General features: G+C 40.5%; 1 long non-coding RNA gene across 1 annotated transcript; it reads left to right on the forward strand.

The window, feature by feature from the left end:
• The first annotated feature begins 1,864 nt into the window (after nucleotides 1–1,864).
• LOC115388367 (uncharacterized) lies at nucleotides 1,865–9,407 on the forward strand. The gene is made up of 3 exons (XR_003931472.1): nucleotides 1,865–2,026; nucleotides 2,476–2,619; nucleotides 2,732–9,407. It is a non-coding gene; the product is annotated as an uncharacterized LOC115388367 (long non-coding RNA).
• The last annotated feature ends 5,556 nt before the right edge of the window (nucleotides 9,408–14,963 follow it).

Consider the following 14,963-nt stretch of genomic DNA (forward strand, 5'->3'; position numbering starts at 1 on the left):
ATGATATTACTGATATTATAGTTTTCTCTTTGATTAAAACAAAAAAAAAAGTAGGACAAAACACCCGAATGCTTGTAAAAACTGGTTTGTGCTGATTGTATTTAAGAGGAGCACTTTTCCAAAGTGGTTTTCACACATTCAGTTTTGTTCATATTAGTTAATATAAAGATATGGTTCTCAGGGCTTTTAACTTGTATGTCATGATAAAGTTTTACTTTATATCTTATTTTCTGTGTGCTTGTTTTTCTTTCGCCTGCTGCTCACATGTGATTCACATGTCTCCTGTCTTACAGCTTTTCTCCATTGGTTTGGCTCATTCTTTAAACACAAATTACATTTTCAAAACTCTAAGATCATTTGGCAAAACACTCTTACGGTTCAGCTCAACACCATAGTCCCCTTGCAAAAGCTCATGTCTCTCCCAAAACTGTTCACTCGTGTTTCATAGTGACCTTTCATTCACATATAAACAGTCAGTGCTACCAAAATGTAAAGATCCTTCTCAACAGTTAAGGCTCATTTCTCTAAACAAACCGGACTTTCTCAGTTCTCTTGGTTCTCTTGTCAAAAACAACCTGGACGGTTCAGCAGAACCACACGGTTCACCTGTCAGAGATCAGATCTCTTCCAAAACAGTTCACTCAGGAGGCAAAACTACATTTCTTTCTCAAACAAATGGTCAATGCTCTCAAAAGGCTTTGTCCTTTTGGCATCGTGTGAGCACGACAAGTCAAAATGTTTAGTGTTTAAGGCAGAGGACCATTGAAATATCCCTCATCTACCTTTCAGTCTGAGCCCAGTCCTTCAGTAACAATGGTTCCTGTGAGTTTTTATTTTATTTTGTGGGTTGTTGAGCTAACAGAAAATTCATTGTATAAGAAAATGAAGAAAAAAAGCATTTTACAGTCAGAAGAACCTTCAAGTTTTGATTCACACATGGCTCTCATACTTCTAAGGAAACTTATAATTTTCGGTCACACACAAAGTAACTTCCATCCATCAGAGTTCAATTTTCTGTAAAAATAAAGAAAAAAAATGAATATTGTATGTAGCCCGCAGTGCTGTAAATGAAGCTGGAGTTTCACAGCTCACTTCTTCACTGGTCCTCCTCACCCTGCTGACTGTCCTCCTCACCCTCATGCAAACAGATTCATGTCTGGTATTCATGGTATTGAAGTGTGTTTTTGACTAATTTTGACAGCTGAACAGATGATCTCTGTTCTGTGCGAATTAATGGTAGAGTGTGAGTGTGAGTGTGTGTGTGTGTGTGGTGCATACTGTTTGATGGCGCGGTTTTTATTCTTTTTGTTTTTATGACTGTTTTCAATGTTCAGCACTTTGTGTTGTTTTTATTAATATGAAAAGTGCTATATAAATAAATTCTGATTTGATTTGATTTGATGATTGTGCAGGTGATGACTGATATAATGAAATGATGCCGATATGTTTGGGAGAGAACAACCATTAGACTGAGAATCAATCTGTTGAGATGATTAGATGACACATGATCTATTTACTTGGAAACTGTTCTAAATCTAGTCTCACTGTCTCACTCACTGAGTCTCACTCACTCATTTGCAAAGAGGTTCTGAGACACTGAGACATGGACTAACACATTTCCAATGTGATGAAATGAATGAGAAACACCGTTCTGTTGTGAGCAGTTAGTTTGGAGATTTGTCCATGTTGTTTTGAGAATGTACTTTCTGTTTCAAGAAATGAGCCAAACCAATGGAGAAACAACTGTACTCATGTTTCTGCTCTGCTGTGTCACCCTGATAAGAAACCGTGTGTCACACCCTGATGAGACCTCCTGCTGTTAGTGCAGTTTCGATTCAGGTTCCATCTTCAATGTGAAGTTCATGATTAACCAATTTTTTTATTTTCATATGTAAATATTCTCGTGACAGTGATGGAACAACTTCCCCTCGACGCGTCACACTGAGCCAAAAACTTCCCTGTATATCACGTTTAGGAAAAGCAGCATGACTCGTTGAAGGGATTTCCCATCAGATATGGAAAGTCGGTGCGTACCAACAAAAGAAAGATTTGAATCCTCTTTGCATTCATATTCACTTTTGATATCTCAGGTCATGAAAACTCCTCTTTTCCCTGGTGTCTTCAGGCTGAGCTATTGTTGATTCTGTGCAAAATAACAGCAACAGAAAATTCCCACTTTCCATAAAAAGTGTCAAAAGTCAGAAACACTCGAAGGGTTGTTTCTTATTTCTGCTGAAGTAGATGAAAGCAGTTTGTTCAGTCTGAATGCTTTTGCTCAAATGTTCATCAAACCTGGAACTAATCTATTGCTCAGATGTTATTTGGTTTGAATCAAACAATACACAGCTACGTTAAGCACAGACTCAACAAAAGCTTTCCAGCATGCTCATCAGTACCTGGCGACACCAAAGATCGCCTTGATCTTGGTGTCCACTTGATGAAAATTTCCAAAGCAGGTAAATTGTGTTGTTTCAGCCACCGACCGCTGAGACACTACGAGGATGTAGCATCTCGGGCTGTTAGCCGGCGAGTGTCTCTCCTGCCGAGGAGGCTTCAACCCCGACACGTTCAGCTCCAGCTGCATCAACATCTGCCCCGCAGGATACTTTGCTGATGACAGTAAGTCAACACAGACACTGAATGTCTGTGGCTGAATTGAGTAACATACAATATATCAGATGTTCATATTCATGTATTCGTAATTTAAATATGTTAATCATGTGTTGAACAGATCAGAGGCGGAGTCTGCAGTGTCAGGACAAACCTAAAAACTTCCTGCTATGAGAGAGGATTGGAACCACTGCACCATCGTGCTTCTTCCATCACGATTTCAGACTGTCATTTGAATCAAATGACCTGCAGGTTGTTGGATCTGGGACTTTTTTGTCCATGTCTCCCCCCCGGAGTTCTTTCCTTGGTATGAAAAATGCCACACAACTGACTTGAGATCATTACTGTTTATTTAAGTATAGCCAGATGTAATGCTCAGTGTCATGCATACAATCAACAAAATCAAGCAGGACAGTCAGGACAGTCTCCGGAAGGCTGTCATGCAGCAGTCCGTTCATTCCATGTCCCTCTGGCCTGCCCCGACAGATGGGTTGGACTTTACTCGCTATTGGACAGTTTGGTATCAAGATCAGCTGCAAACCGAGAGCGGATGTCTTTATCAGGGGTGTTTCAGACGCTGGTGCGTGAGTGTTGTTATCTTCGGAATTCTGTGGTATGCTTGCCGTTTAACAGTACGTCTCGCAAGGTCGGTAAGCCCATTACAAAGACTGTAGAGTTGACATGGCTGCCCCCCTTCACTCATCATGCCAATAGTGGTAATAATAGTTCATCTCATACAAACCCCCCTTTGACATGATTTAATCATCTCTCTTTAAACTGTGTGTGTGCACGTGTGTTGGTTTGTATGTCAAGGTAGGTAAAATAGCCTCCTGTCAATCCTCGATGACGTAATACCGCCCCCTCCCAATGCGTTCCTGATCTCAGACAAGTTCCCTCACCAGTTCCAAAGCATATGCGAGTATGTGCAAGCATGTGTAAACTGGTCTTTAATGCAACTAATAGAAGCAAGACTTCTTCATTGCTGTTCGCATGTAAGATAAAAAAAATTAAAACAAAAAACAGCATGTTCATTATTGCAGTGTGAGCACATAAATCAATCTAATATATATAAATCAATCAGTAAAAGAAAATCAAAAAGGAAATCAGTCCAGCTAGCATTTCTATCCGACAATGTGGAATTTTATGTCATAATGAATACTCAATCCTAGATTTAATGTGAATCATCATCATCATCACAAGAACAATTGTCTAAATTCCAGATATACATGTGTGCAGTGAGAATATATATGGGTATGTGTTAGCAGCAGCAATGCAATAAGTGTTTTAATCAAACGGAGAAGGAAGGGGAGTGATCTTCATCAGATGACTTCATCTTCATCATCGTCATGCACCCGATTTATCCTCGGCCGGACCATCGTCTTCTTCAGCATCAGAAACTCTGGGCTCAGAGGGAGAGGGTAGGACAAATGTAGTCATTTGGCAAAGTTGTTGTAGACTTTTGTTTAGGGCCAAAACAATGCATTAGTTCTTGATGAACCGCCCCAAGTGCATCCCTTGTCATGTTGTTGAGCCTTTGGACATTGTAGTGTGCATAGTTAATTCTTTCTGTGTTTTTGGACAGCGTAATCCAAATCAAAATTCATTCAAAACCTGCAGCAATTTGGTTGACCAGTTTGTACTGGTCCGGTACACGAGGTATACCGATCGCATCTATGTATACTGGGGATTCTGACTCATTCAAATGTTCTGAGTGACCTTCTCCTCCTTAGTCCTCCACTGACCCCATAATGAGAAATGTGTGAGATGCATCATAAATCGTTTTTTCAGTTGTCGGAAAAACTCTCACTGGGGAGATCAATGATATCAGTCCACATTTCCCTTTCCAGTTTGGTGCCAGGTTTCCGTGGAGGGCCTTACCTCCGCAGTACCACCGTACATCCGCTCTGGCTGTAGTCAGTCTGCTGGAATTCTTCCATCCTGTTATGTCAACCGTTTTTGCACACCAGTTTTCACTGATCCCACCATACTCTGCTGATCCGCTTGATCCACGCTTTAAGCATGTAATGTTAACCCTGTTGGCTATAAACACCGGAGGGATGGCTTCTTTCGGGGCCACTGGGTAGATTTCATCAAGGAATTCACTCATTTTCAACTAATTTTCAATTTGGGGCTGAGGTTGTCCCGGGACATAATGTCCATGAGGCAGAAGCTGAGGGTTTCATTTTGGTCCATGACACTGGGTACCATCAGCAGGTTTGGTCTGGGTTCAGCGCACACCACACAGCCGCCAGAGGAGCTTGGTTTCACTTCTTCTCTCATTCTGTTTAGCCATTCATTATTTTGAATAAAACCTGTTTCAGTTGCTGTCACCTTCGAGAGTGAGACTGAACAGTCAATTATTTCATTTTTGTCAGCCCCGTTTGTGGGTTTCTGGGTAATGTTGAACATGATGAGGCCCAGTGGGTCCTTACCACTTACCTTTCCACTCCTGTGGTTAAGAAGAATACCTTCCCAATGTCGATACCTCTGTAGGATCTGCTCCAGGGGTTTCCCCACAAGTTTGTGATGGTCAAAATAAGGGGGTTGTTTGTTTCCCACATTATGTACCTGACCTCTGATTAGGTATATTAAATTTTTTAGTCTATGGAATATCCCATCCCCCTCGTTACAGGAACTGGCTGTCCAACCATTTGGGTTACTGTTCCAGTGCACATATTCCCAATCTGTGCATAATGCTGCTGGTCCAGCTTTTCGGGTCTTCACCACACTCAATCCTGTCACATAGGTCAACTTGGAAGCTTTGGGCTGTGTTTGGTTTCATTCTTATTTCTACCATATTTTCTGAAATGTTCAGGTTGGCGCCACGCTGTGTGTCCCCATGCATCTCATGTGTATTACTTCTTTGTCTATATATGATTTGCTCTTCCTTATCAACAGCCATGTGCGTTGTCTCTTTGTGATACATGCTTTTCTGCAACCGACAAACAGACCGAAGTCTGGCAGAAACTTAGAGAAGACTTTCTGCTTACCATTCAGTTTAAGTTCCTTTGTTGGAGGGAGGTGTAGACTGGCCCATCTGGAAAAATCGTGGTTCCGAATCAACCTAATACCAAGAAGAATCCAGGTCACAGCACCAGTTGTTGGATGTGGGACTTTATCGCCTACATCTTCCCCCAATTCTTTAAATCTTAAAACTTGGTATGAAAAAGGCCTGTCTGTCCTTACTCACTGCAAAAATGCCAAAAAATGACTTGAGATTATTGCTGTTTATTTAAGAATAGCCAGAGGCAATGTTCAGGGTGCCAAATCCAATGGACAAAAACAAGCAGGACAGTCCCCAAGGTGTCTCTTCAGAAGGATCTTGAATTCTCATCTAACAATCCTTTTATTCCATGTATTCTGGGCTTGGCCTGCCATGACAGGTGGGTCTCCCCTTGTTTCAGATATCAACTTACACTTATTACACATATCTCATTCTGACATTACGTGACCTTTTATTCACAATTGGATAATTTGGTTATGGAGGTCAGCTGCCAACCGAGTGCTGATGTCTTCAGCAGGGATGTTTGAGACACTAATGTGTGAGCTTTGTTGTCTCTGGACAAACACAGTCTTTCTGACATCAACACGAATAATTAAATATTTAATGATTAAAATCCTGAGTGTGCTGGATCAGTGAAAGGGCAGCATAATAACCGTTTTCCACAATTCCAGTGTTTGCCTTTTTCCTATTTATTTTTATTCTAAGAACAATGTAACAGAATGCTAATAGAAGAAAGCCCCACTTGTCAGAGTGAATGAACCCATTTCATCAAAACTTTTCATGGATGAATCCAAAGCCAAGAGAACAGAACAGACAGGTTTGACAGCCGTGTTCCCGGTTGGCAGTTACAGAATAGTTCAATAAGTCAACAAACTTCTGCTGAAATTCATATGTAGCCTCACATGCACCTTCTCTGGTTTCTGATATCAACTGAAGTGTTTGTTCATGCAGTCACATCATTTGTGTCATGAGATCTTTTCAAATATGGGGTTGAATGATTTTTGCAGACACGGTTGTTATTAAATGTTCAATTGGTTCACAGTTTATATATAACATGGAAAAGTGACAAGTGAAGATACAAGAAAATAGGTGGTGGGAAAACTGGACTATTATAGTCCAAACTTAAAGGAATATGAAAATGAAAAATGTCTCTATTTGTTGGTAGATCAGTACTACTTGTGGACGAGCATTTGATTTAAGCATGAAGTTTCAACTTGTTTATTTTGCTAGTCATTCAAAGCATCATGTTGTGGTTACCAGGTCATATAATAATGGTACTTCTTGTGCTATTGTTGCAGCAGACTTGTTTAATCACAAACACCAAATTTCTGCTGAAATTCATGTGTCGCCTCTCATGAATCTCCCCTTGTTTCAGATATCAACTTACACTTATCACACATATCTCATTCTGACATTACGTGACCCAGTTTCCTAAGTCTTTCCACGTAAGAGAGAAAAGATAACCAGAATAAAATTAATTGCTTTGAGTAAAACAGAAATTATGAATCTATACAACTAATGTAATTGATCATTTACAGCAGGACACAAACAGAAAAAAGCACATGTCATTGGTGAGTGTTGTGTGTTGAAGCAGGTTAATGTGAAGCTGTAAAAAAATGCACATTTCATGATAAAAGGGCGGCTTCTCATGAGACAGACATGCGCCTGCAAAAGCATTTCAGATGATACTACAGAACTTATTAAAGGTAAGGGATGTGGATAGTTTCGTTGATTTACCCTTAAGGTAAAAAACACAACCTACTATAGTTCCATGTCTCATTTGTTTGAACCTCTTTTCCTATTTTAGTGTCACTCTGAAGGCGTTTGTGCATTCCAGACGTGTTAGAGTCCAGCAGGCCAACTGTTAATGCTAAATACAAGGCATGAATTCACATACTGAGAAAACTCTTTGAATAGGTGAGGCTTATGTATTTGTAAAGACTCCCATTTCACATTCAGTATGGATCCTACGTTCATACCCAGGCATCCGTTTTGCATGGATTCTCATGTGAACCAGCATAATACCAAATAGCAGCTCAGATGAACTCGACTTATCTGCTCTACACAAATAAAAAGATGTTGAATCAACTTTTATGTTAAGAACATAAGTAATATTTTTCCGTCACATATTTTCAGACTGTTGCAGCCAATAAAACTGCTCCGTGACATTTAAACCTGCCTACCCCAGCTTCAGTCTAAAATCCCAAACGCAAACCCCGATTTGAACATCTTCATTCCTCATTTTGTGATTTCTACAATCCAAACATGCATTTTCTTCACTGGACCCGACAGAAGAAGCAGCTTTGAAAAAACTTTATTACTACTTCAGTATTTTCTGTCCACAATGTGGGGACACCGCAGACATGGGTCATTTCCCCATGTCCACAGTGCTTCTCTATATATATAAGGGATAAAAGGAGCCACAAATAAGCAGAAGCCCAACAGCGGAGGAAGGGAGTCCTTTAATTCAACAGTGGTGAAGACACAAATTTGCTTACAGCAAATACGCTTCTTCAAGCGATTTTCTTACTTTTAATTCAGCTTAATTTATATAGCGAAAACTACAACACAGTCATTTCTTTGCACCATTGTTTTACTGTGAAAAACCAAGAGTTCTACATGAGCAAGCAAAAGCACCTGTGGAAAGGAAAAACTCCCTTTTAAAAGGAAGAAGCCTTTGCAGAGCCAGGCTGAGAGGTGGCAGATTTCTGATATTTCAGTTGGAGTGAGGAGATAGAAAGAGAGAAAAGGAGAGACACAAAAACAGCATCTATCAAAACACAGCAGGCTGCATGTCGGAACTCTGCTCTGGGTCACAGTTTTCTGGAACTTTTTGTGAGCATGGTTTGAGTGAAAGTTCAGCTGTTTGCAGTAGTTTGCAGGGAATGTAAAGGATCAGATAATTACAGAACACCAAATTGCTGAAAAAAAAATGACCACAGAGGGAAAGATGATGAAGGATTTTTGGGAAATCTCTTCTGTAGGATGAACTTTGTACTGCCAGTCCAAAGCAGCTGCACCGCCACAGTTCACAGCACACTCTCAGTGGAGCTCGTGCCTCGGATTAAACGTGTGGTTGGGAGCAGTTGGAGCTGCTCTGTCCACATGTCCATCAGTAGCAGCAGCAGTCCTGCAGCCTGCTCTACATCTCATCTTACTCACTGAATATTTCTTGCATTTTTAAGCCGCTCTGAAAATTCCTTGCATTATGTGGATCTTTTTCAATATTTTACTATCTCAGACTCATGAATGAAAATGTCAGGTTTTTTTAAGTGCAACCATGAAATGCATGTTGAGAGGAGAAAAATGTGTTTGTATGTGACTTTGAGCACTCATCTGGATTGGTTGTCCGAATTTTTCTAAAAACGTAAACAAGAAGAAACACCTGGGGCCTTACCTATAAAACTCTGCGGAAAATTCTGACAATAATCGTGCGTGGGAACGCAACGCAAACTTCTGTCCGCAAAAAAAAAATTGGGGGCTAAAAAACTGCCCACAGCACAGCTGTACGCAATTGACAAGTAATGGATCCCAAACCTGCGCAGAACATGACGGCTGTTGATCCCAACCACAATCTCGCCCCAACTCCACCCATTGGCACCATATATGGGTATGCAAATGAACTCATGAATAAAATTTGGGTATATTAGAGGGTGTGGCGCACAGCACTGTTACATGCTAGAGAAGTGCGGATTGCGGTTGCACCCGCGGAGCCCGCGGATAACTGCAGATCGGGCGGATGACGTGTAGAAAAATTAAGATTTTAATTACATTCGGGCAGGTTGCGGTTGAAGCACTCAAATAAAAAAAAAGCAACATTTTAAATATTATTCCAAATGTAAAGAAATGAACGAAAACGATAGAAAAGCAGTTTTTGATCAGCCAAACGAGCAAAAGTGTGCATAATCATGGCATTCACAATTTAATCGCACATTCAGCAGAGCACAACGCAGCTTTTCCTTTTCAAGGGCGATCAGCGTCTCGCTGCAGGCGCAGAACACAAGTGTCGGCCGGCAGGTGAGACGCGCCGCATGCAGGCGGTGGATCTGCCGCTGTGTGGAGGTTTGAGGTGATGCTGCAGGTCCCTCTCTGGCTGCTGGATGTTGGGGCCTCGCCGGACTCTCGACAGACCCTCATCTGCCATCACCTTGAGCCCCCCTTCCCCGCGCGCCAGGCCGGTGCGCGCTTCCTCCATGTTTCTCCATGGTATAATACCAATACCAATACCTATAGCCGGAGCATCTTCCTAAAAACTATTCTGCGGATGGCGGGCGGGTTCAGTTTTGAAAATTGCTAAAAAATCGTTTGTGCGGGCGGATAGCGGGCAGCGATGGAGATTTTGAAAAGCGGTTGCGGATGGAAAAATAAGCCTTCCGCGCATCTCTATTACATGCACGATGGACGGTAAACGACCTAAGAAGCGAACCTTCAGCGAAAAAGAAATCCAAACCCTTATTGGTGAGGTGGAGAGCCGGTCTTCTGTCCTTTTTGGAGGACACAGCAGTGGAGGGACAAACAAACGGAAAAACGTTGAGTGGGAGCAGGTGCCAGAGCCATCGGGGCACGACTGCTGAAGTAAAAAAAAAGTGGTCCGACTTGAAGGCGAGTTGTCATAATTCATAGTGTCCCAACATTGCAGAAACACCTTAAAAAAAATAAAATAAAAAAAAAACTTAACATAAAAATGCAGTGGAAATTGGTTGCACAATATGATTGTGCGTCCAGGCATTATCAGAATTGTTTTGCCTCTTGAGTCAACACGATTTGATGCGCTGCAGCACATAGAGACTGTGAACCCGTGATGATTCAGGGTTTGGAAGTGTGTATCATGAGAAGAATTATTATGTCATTACAAGTGACAGTAGGTATTTGTAAGTGCAGAAACAAACACATTGTACGTGTTTTTATTACGTGATGTGTTTGATTGCTCCCCTTTGAACTATTTTTTTTTTTTTTATTTTAGAAGATGTAGAAGGTGAGGTAGAGATGAAAACATTTCAAAGTGCACTGAACGTGACTTCCTCAAAGTGTCTCCCCTCGTTGTTTCCTTCTCCTTTTTTATCTCCACGTAGTTTTTCAGAATTGCGCGGTCCGTGTACGGCAGCTATTTTGTTTGCGGTGAGGACCACAAAGTCCAGCGTATTTTTTCCCTGCGCTGTATTTTTATAAGTACCAGCTTTGGCGCAGAGGAGCCGCTGCGCAAAGTTTGGGGCTCGTTTTGTGCGCAGCGAGTTTTATAGGTAAGGCCCCTGAACACTTGGTTCATGATTTGTTATGCATTGTTCTGTTTTTGTTTTTTTACTTAAAGAGATGTAGCGATGTTTCGACTGGTGTAGGCCCTGCCCTCTGCCACCACAGTCATGATAAAGTGGGTCTAAAAAATGTAATGAATTATAAAGCTGGGGAAGCTTTAAATAATGCATTAATTAGAAAAAAATGTGCATTGTTGTCTGGTTAAATTCTGCTGGTTCCCTTTGAATCATTTTGTCATGGATTCAGACTTTTTTTATGATGTTTTATGATGTCAAACATTTTTTTCTCATATTGAATAAATAAAAAAAAGGTTTCACATACTGTGTCATTGTGATCTTGTTATTTTAAGGTTTTATCAAGGTGAACTGTGTGAATCCATGAATTAAGTGCAGTGAGGGTAGAGCAGTAAGCATGTACAGAGTTGATTTAAAAACAAACTTTATTCAATAAAGCATCAGTACAAAATGTTTTTTGAGACAAAGTTAAAATTCAGGAAACAGATGCACAGATCTCAAATGGCTCAGATAAGATTAACGGGAAATGTTCAGACCGGTGACTCAGAAAATCACACTGATGTAGATATCAGCTTCACTGAGAAGTTTCTGGAAATAGTTAATAAAAAAAAAAAAAAGCCTCCACCACCAACTAAACAGGAAGGCTTTCTGTGAAATATCTCACCATTAGTTCAAAAGAATTCTCTCACTGAAACATGAGGACCTTTCTTTCAAATCTTCTCACATCTCAGTGAGGTAGGGTTGCTGTTTTCCAGCTGCCGTCTATCAGATCTACCCTGATTGGTCAATACCTTGAAGGTAAACTCAGATGACGTTTACCGCTGTTTTACCAGCACATGAACATTTTTGTAAAACATTTCTGAGTGGTACATACAGCTCTCCCACAGTGCTGCTGTCTCAAGTTTCTCTTTTCTAGGAAACAAAATGTTGCGTTATGTTCTTATTTACATCCAGTCAGAATTAGCACAGTTTTAGACTTGCACCATTGTGATAAAGTGGAACATTACAACTTTTTTTTTTTTTTTGCAAGAAAGTGATGCCATTCTGAGTTGGGAAATTTCAAGGCAACTGGAAAGCAGCATCTTGATGTTATGGCCAGAAAGTCAAAACTTGTTAAGATGTTGAATTTCCTGCCTTCATAACCACTTCTCAGGATGAAAGATTAAAAACGAACTTCTATATATTTCATAAGATTAACTGTAAAGTGCTTAATATTTACACAGCATGAGTATTTAATAAATTAATCTTCTCTATGTATCTGACACAACACTACACTTACAAGATTAGACACAGTGAGATAGCATCATGTATATTAACTCCAGGATACCACATAGACCTTATTGATATAATCACGATAAACATAGATTTCCTTTATCATCTTTTTCTGAGTGACAAACATGACAAGTTGTACTATTAAAATAGACATAAATTTCCACCTCTGTCTCACTAAAGAGGGCACTAACGGTTTCTGTATGCTGGTGTTACTGTGATATATATATTGTTATAAAAATGGATAAATGAAATAATGTGAAATGTGTGAGGTTAGGTGCAGAACCTGCTGTTTTGCACTGAATCATATTAAGTAATAATAAAGTGCTAACTCCAGCCTTTTGTGAATCTCTCTGTCGACCGAGGCTCCTCTTTCATATTTTTATGAACAGCGGGGTTCAGACCCGTGCTGTCTCATCACTCGTACAATCTCTCTGCTCTGCACTTAAACACAAATCTTCACCTTTATGCAGGCTGAACAAGGTGTTGGGAGACCCCCCCTCCCCCGTAGCACATCGTTTATTTCACTCTCTCTTTTCCTCTGCCTGGCAGTAATCATTCTACGCCTTGTCTCATTCATTTATGTCCCCTTTGCTCTTCCACCTGTCTCCTTCCTGTAATTACAACATGCTACTGATATTGTTTTCACAGACTTTCAGAAGAGTGTGTTGGTTTAACACAGTTGGTCAACTAGATCTTTTTTTTGTGTGTTTTTCTCCAGTGTATGCAATAGACGCATGTGCTTTTGATGTGACTTAACATGGCAGAGTCCCTACTGTCTAAAAATCTTGCTGTGAGGGGTATATTAAAGAGTTTAAAGGGTTGAAGTGACACCAAATGTTTACATCTCTATTCATTCTTTCTGCTCTACATAAATTGTCCCACTCAGACATGTGAGATAAGACGCCTTCAGGTTCATCAGTGAACATAATAAAGTAAATCTGATTCTGATGATCAGCAATCAAATCAACTGTTCACTTGACTTCCATTTCAGCCTTTACATTGCATCGGTCAGCTCAGACTGACCTTCAAATCAGTCATGTTGCTTCTTCAGAGTTAGTCACATGATAGAAACACAAAACACTGAATCAGAAAACTTCTAAAAATAAAAAGTGCAAGAAAACTTCATGAATCCACAAAAAGCACTGTAGAAATAAGGATGTCTGAAAGACGGAGACTTCTGCCCTCTTTCTGATGTGCAATTCACTGGGCCAAAGAGCTGTGAAAAAAGCTGTGAACAACGGATGTCTCAACTTTGTTACTCCATCTCAGCATTTCACAGCTTGAACTTGTTAACTATTACAGGTCAAGTATTGGCTAAGAGAATGAAGGCTGTTGCAATTCAAGGCTCTCCAACTGAGGTAGCCTACAAGATGAGGAAGACAAGAAAAAAGTGCTGCAGTTTAAGGTGCTTCAAGGCATTTTCACAGAAGACAAATGGATGTAAGTCACAGTGCAGGTAGATTATTTCTCAAAACAAAGACAAATAAAAAGTTAGCCAAAGCCATTACCTCATGATTGACCTGCATAGATGTGGATCCAGTATTTAACATCTTTGCATTTCAATTAACTAACAAAAAATAATCTCTGTAAAGGCAGGTTATTGAGCTGGTTATTCAAGTCATTTTCACTGCTGTGGTTTATCTTTTGCTGCGATAGCAAAGGATTAATAACGATATGTCTATCTAGCTGTCTTTCAAAGGTAAATACAGGCGAGCAGGAAGCTTGGCTCTATTTGATTATGTGCATGATCATGAGGGTGGTGTCAAACGACAGCAACGTGAAGCTGCATGCAAACAGAGAGTGAACTGACGGGTTCATAAAATAAATAGGACTGAAAAAAAAGTTTTTTATCTGAGCCACATAGTATAGAAGAAACCACTGGAAACAAGTCTGTTAGCTCCCCAATATAACAACAGCGAGGACACCTCATCCTTTCCTACACATATGTTCTGTAACATTCCTATAGCTGAACTATAATATCCTCTTACTTGCTGTTGCAATATATTGTCAAAATTTTGCACTCATGGGATTAGGAAGTAATTGTAATTAAAGCCGCAAGCGGCATTGGACGGGACCTCGCCCTCTGGCAAGGTGGCCTGACTGAGGTCGTCCTTGTACATTGATGACTGAAGTCCAGGTCACTGGGAACCTTGCTCCTCCATAGACTTCCAGCACCCTGTCACCGAACATGGAGTTGTTAGCATCTCCCATCCACTAACATGTAGCTGTTAGCATCTGTCACCCACTAACATGGAGTTATTAGCATCTCCAATCCATTAACATGTAGATATTAGCATCTGTCATACACTAACATGAAGGTGTTAGCATCTGTCATCCGCTGACATGTAGCTGTTAGCATCTCTCATACACTAACATTTAGCTGTTAGCACTGAAGTCTCAGTCATTGGGAACCTTGGAGCTGCAGTGCGGGAAGCTCCATTGCCGTGGCCCCCGCTGAATCGGTTGGATCTGAATAACTTCTGAAGGACTCAAAGAGTGACTTTTTACACCGCTGAAACTCTGAAAGAAGGATGAATTTGTTGTAAACAAGCTTGAATACTATGTTTTAGGCCTTCAGAGACCTATATGACATGACAGAAAAATAGCATCATATGTACCCTTTAATGACAGGTGCTGTCGACTGCACTGCATGCCCATATATGGTCAGTAGTGGACTTCCTGTTGGATTTAGGTTATTGGTGTCAATGGGTGATTTTTAGATCTCGATGAGATGAACACATGAGCAATTGGTTTTATCTCTCTACGACATTCCTATGGGCTGCAGCGGCCATTTTTTTCCAAAAATGTGA

Source organism: Salarias fasciatus, chromosome 1 (assembly GCF_902148845.1).
Source record: "Salarias fasciatus chromosome 1, fSalaFa1.1, whole genome shotgun sequence".
NCBI lineage: Eukaryota > Metazoa > Chordata > Actinopteri > Blenniiformes > Blenniidae > Salarias > Salarias fasciatus.